The sequence below is a fragment of the Microtus ochrogaster genome, linkage group LG8 (assembly GCF_000317375.1).
Source record: "Microtus ochrogaster isolate Prairie Vole_2 linkage group LG8, MicOch1.0, whole genome shotgun sequence".
In the NCBI taxonomy this organism is placed as follows: Eukaryota; Metazoa; Chordata; class Mammalia; order Rodentia; family Cricetidae; genus Microtus; species Microtus ochrogaster.
This window is the reverse complement of record NC_022033.1, coordinates 3073377-3078895: the sequence shown is the minus strand read 5'-3', so window position 1 is coordinate 3078895 and position 5519 is coordinate 3073377. Positions and strand designations below refer to the sequence as shown.

Below are 5519 nucleotides of genomic sequence, written 5' to 3'. Positions count from 1 at the left end.
AGTCATCCCTCATAAAGCCCGCCATGGAACACTCTCTGGGCACTGTGGCAACGCTGGTGATTTCAGGAGGGACCAAACAGCTGCCACATTCACTCTGGCAAACCGATGAGCTCCAAATGGAGCGATGCCATAATCTTAATTTTCCACTCAATGGTGAGAGCAGGCACATTATTCAAAATTATTCCTCAGCACTTAGTAATTCACATTCGGGAGCGATCTCGGAGCGCGCTGATGTATACATTACAGGGAGATTTATGGTGGAAATCACGACAAATCAGCCTTTGAAATGTGCTCAAATCACACAAGTTTAAAATACTAATTATGTAAAGTACATTCGGAATTTTTAATTTCCACCTATGTTTGACTACGCGGTGGAAACGGGCTGGCTTGATGGTGGGGACCCTGGCTTTGGGTCTGCCAGGAACGGAAGCAGATCAACGTTTCCCAACACTGCGTCCCCGGCACTCCCACTCAAATAAGTGAGAAATGATCGCCGAAGAGTCACAATGCTGCGAGATAATGAGGCATGAAATCCCGATTGGGGAGACAAAAATCCATCTCCGGGAAGTGCTTAAGGAGCCCTTGGTGGTCACAGAATAACTAAGCTAAAGATAAAACTTAGGAAATATCTCCGCTAATGGCGTGGCTTGGAAAAATCACATCGTTGCGGGGTTTCCTGTGTGCCCATCTGAACAGCAGCCCTGGAGGAGCCTGGGGACACTTCATTTGTTTTAGCCATTTAGGAGAAGCCCTTCTTCCTCTCAGAACCTGAAAGAGCTTTGTGGGCCTTCCCTTGGGTCTGGTCCAGGAGCCACTCTTTGCAGACTTGACACCAGGGGACACTCCCGGGCACGTGGGAGACCAGGTTTTGCTGTTAACGGTGGTTTAATGTAGCCTTGTCCTGAATTTTTAATACACGCCTGTGCTCTGGGAGAATGAGGTTTGTGCCTTGCTTACATTCACCACCATGCCAAACAGCAGTTCTCTCCAGGAGGAGTGCACTGGGCTTTCGAGACCTAGCCACATTTCCACAGCCGGCTTGCTTAATCAGAAAGATGGCTCTCCTAGTGGATTCCATCTTTCCCCTTGATGCAGCGTGCAGGGAACCAGTGAACAGTGGCACGTCCCCCGAGGGTCTCCGGTGTATCAGTGGCAGTACCTTGCAATGAATGGGTCACTGGACAGTTCCCATCTGCCTGTTATTTGCATGAAGCCAGAACTCAGCATTTGCCAGTGAGCTTGTGCAAGGACCGTACCAGCAAGAGGGTGTGCTGGCTAGATGGTTTTTTGTTAACTTGGCACATTCTAGAATCAGCTGGGAATCGGGAACCTCAACTGAGGGATTGCCTTCAGAAGATTGCCTGTGAGCAGCCTGTGGAGGGATTTTCTGGATTGTTGATTGATGGCGGAGGGCCCAGTGCATTGTGGATGGTGTGACCTCTGGGCAGGTGGTCTGAGCAAGTCATGAGGCGTGAGCCAGTAAGTGACACTCCGTGACCTCTGCATCAGCTCCTGCATCCAGGATCCTGCCTTGACTCCCCTCTGCACAGGAGTGTGATTAGGAATTGTAAGATGAAATATAAATCTTTTCTTCCCTTAATTTGTTTTTGGTCAGGGTTTTATTACAGAAACAGGAAACTAATTTGCAAGGGGCTTGCGGAGGCTGCTGGATCAGACGTCCTTGGAGCATGGCCTTTCTTATTTCCCCAGGTAATGGGCACCAAGCTGCCCTCTAGAATGTTCTGTCCCTGTCAGTTGATTTAGCAATAGGCCTTCCAGCCCGTTTTGGAGGTCACTGTGTGTTGTGACCTTAAAAATGACGTGAATGTGCTTAGAGTGTTGTTCCCGTTCAGATCTGGCCTTGGCTCCACAATGGACCTGCACCGGCTGCAGGTCTGCACCAGCTGCAGGTCTGTACTGGCTGCAGTCCATTGGCAGATGTGTCCGTGTTTGACAGGCTTCTGCCTTCTCATGTTTTGCTGAACCTCCTCTCTGCCTCAGACCAGGCTTCACTCTTACGTCTGCCTTGGACTTGATCTCACCAGAGCTCCTAAGGGAAAGTGTCTGTGTGTGTGTGTGTGTGTGTGTGTGTGTGTGTGTGTGTTTGCACACATGCGTGCGCGTGTGTGTGTGCGTGCATTCATGTGTATGTGCAAGTGTGTGTGAGTGCGTGCATGTGTGTACATGGTGCACCCGACAGCCTGTACCATGTGTGGGAATACAGTTGGCCATTTTATTCTCCTTTTTTCCTCCAGGAGTAGCTGGTTCAGACCAAATTGGGGAGCATCTGCCATTCACACTGACTCCAAGAATTCCACATATTTAGGTTTGGGGCCTGGAAGAGGAGCTGGGAACTGGAACCTAAGGGCGAGGAGCCCAAGAGAAAGGATGGAAGGGAGGGTTCCTGCATTATGGTTATCATTGCTATTGTTTCTTTTGGGCAGCTGTCACTTCTTAGGTTCTGTGAAGATGCCTTGGGGTGTGTTCACCACCTCACCTCGACTCCTATCCCCAAATGTTTGGACAGGCTTGAAGAGCCATCTCCTTTCCCTCATGCTGGGATTTGCACAGCCCACACATGGAGGCAAGGGGCTGCCTCCGGCTTCCTTCTGGTTCCTGATTGTTCTCAGTCTACGTTGTGACCGGATACCCAAGATCAGGGAATGTATAAAGAACAGAGATGGGGTGCTAAGCATGTAGCTCAGCTGGAGGGTGCTGGCCAGTACCTCATCAGCCATGATGGGTCTCATGGTGGGTCTCTCCTGCACTCTCAGTACCGCCAGGTGCCGAGACCTGAAGGGAGCAGTCTACACGCGATGAGGGGGTCTGGCCCTGCACATGCTACCAGAAGAGGCATGAGCGCAGGAGGGAGGGTGGAGGAGGGGATGATCTCCTTTATCGGGTGCCCACTCCAGTGCCCTCAGGACCTGACTGACAGTAGAAGGGACGTGTTTGAAAGTAAGCCCACTGCCTCTTGCAATATCAAACTGCTCTCTCCCTCCCTCCCCACTCCCTCTCTTCTCTCTTTCTTCCTCTCTCTCCATCCCTCCTCCAACATTGCCGTAACAGCCACCACTGCCACCCTCAGAGCCACCATTGCCACCACTGGACCCACTATTGTGAAGTGACCTCTCTTTCATCAGCCCCTGGAAACACAGACCTCCCATCCTCTTCCTGTTGCATGCCAGGGATTGATGGCACCAAGAAACCAGCCTCCTGCTGAGAGAAAGACACCTTACCAGATGCAGGCTCACTGCTGTGGTGTGCTGCGCTCTCCTGAGACCCTCTGTGTGAAGAGCTAGTGTCTGGGTGCCCCTGAGTTCCTGAGCACTCTCCACAAAGCGGCCCCATGCACACTGGGTCTGCCTTGGTCAGGAGCCCAGCTCTGCCTGGGCTAGGGTGTGGAGAATGGAACAGTCTGCCAGCCACGCTGACTCTGCATTTGGAAAACTGGTAGGCAATACAGGAGACGAGTCTGTAGAAGATAGATTGGCACCTGGGAGTCGCTCCCTCGTGCCCTAGTGTGGAAACTCAAGTCTACTTCCCAAATGCAGGGTGACAGGAAGCAGGTGGCAGCACCAGCTGCCTGCGACAGGTGTAATGCAGAAGACCGGGCATCACCTGCTCCTTGCCTCCCTAAGAGGGGGCCATGCATGCCTTTCTGTTTCTTGCTGGGTGTAATTCGATGTGTCACACGGTGGCCTTGTAAGGATACTCCTGTCAAGGGGCTGCTTGTGGCCCTCCTCTCACTCTCTGTCTCTGAGTGTGCACCTGTGGGACCCCTACCTCAGAAGGCATATGCAGGCACCCCCCTCACTGGAGCCTCACTTCCTGTGCAAACAAACCTGTGAGAAGTAGACAAGGCTGAGAGCATGCCTGTCTCCATGAGCACCGTGATGCTCTGCACACCTTCAAGCTCAACGGCATGGACTTTATTGCATGTAGTGAGCTGCGCCTCACCCCATGGTTCCCTGAGCTCTCTGTGGAAAGAGACTTCATAATGAATGAGCCAACACTCTCAAGGTGACATTGATGCATGCTTGTCAGTGGGTCAGTGTGGCTGAGTGTGAGGGTTTGGGAAAAAGCAGACGTGGAATGCTGAGTCCCAGGTCTCCTGGGTGCTGGAGCCTATGCCACGGCTGCCAATGCTGAGTCCCAGGTCTCCTGGGTGCTGGAGCCTATGCCATGGCTGCCAATGTTGAGTCCCAGGTCTCCTGGGTGCTGGAGCCTATGTCATGGCTGCCAATGCTGAGTCCCAGGTCTCCTGGGCACTGAAGCCTATGCCATGGCTGCCTGCTCCTCAAGGCTGGCAATGCTGAAGACCTACCTGGACACAGCCTTCTCTGGCCCCTGGAGAGGCTGAGGTAACCGGGGGACAGGAGAGCTGTGCTGTGTGAAGGTGACCAAAGCGCCATCCTTCACTCCGTTGAATATTAACCCGTGGGTCAGCGGAACAAAGCAAGCATCATGCAGGTACAAGATGCTCTCTATAGGGAGTATGCCCCACAGGGGTTAATGGTCTTATGTTGGGTCTAAGTTTAGAAGTGAGCATGGCACCTTTTGTTCAAGTCAGGTTGGGAGGCTCTCCAGTAAATTAAACCCTTGACATGCTCCATTGTGGTGAGACACTACTACGGCAGTTATTTCCCGGACTCTCACAAGCTTTTATTAATTGCCCTTGGCACTGAGGGGTCAGAGCTCTGCCGTACCCTTCCTGAGTGCAGCCTTCGTTTGGTGATTTCAAAAATATGCTTCATCTCCAAATTGCTTAAAATGGATAAAGAAGTGGTGCCCTGATCAAAACTGAATTTGTCCTAATTAAGATGAATCTGTGCATTGCTCACGGCCCTTGGGCAGCCATCATTATGGTCCCTTTTGACCTGCGGCGGCTCAGTCTCCTCAGGCCAGGAGGAGACGCCAAGTTCAGAAGCCAGTTGGCCCCGGCTCTGCCGCATCCTCCCTGGCTCCGTTGATGAATTGCTCCCTGGCACATGTGGTGTTCCTGAAGAAACATGGACCAAATAATATCCTGGCTTTTTCTCCCAACTCGGCATAAGTATAATGGCCAAGCCAGACTTTGGGAGATGAGAGGGAGGAGGGAAGGCTTGAGGGAAGACGTGGCTGTGGTGTTAAGTTCGAGGGTAAAATGTCTCCCACACAATGCTGTTTGGAGGACTTATAGGACCTTCAGGAAGTGGGCTCTCATTGGAGGAAGGAAGGAACAGGCAATGGGTCTTTGAAGGTTGTACCTGGTCTCCTGTCCCTTTCTCTCTGTGTCCTGTCTGTCATGAAGTAGGCATCCTTTCCCACCATCACAATGTTCTTCATGACAGTGGGGCCGGAGTCAAGAAATCCAGGCACACAGGCTAACCATGCTGTGACAAGGAGCCAGAGTAACCCTCCGCTGATGTTATTGTTACAGACGTAGTCACAGCAATGAAAAAGGTGAGCCACATACATGAGGATGGATGGGTACAACTGAATACACACATGCACATCAACACACACACACACACACA

General features: G+C 51.8%; 1 pseudogene; it reads right to left on the bottom strand.

Moving 5' to 3' along the window:
• Positions 1-5519, bottom strand: part of LOC106144222 — a 49493-nt pseudogene that overhangs the window by 37209 nt on the left and 6765 nt on the right.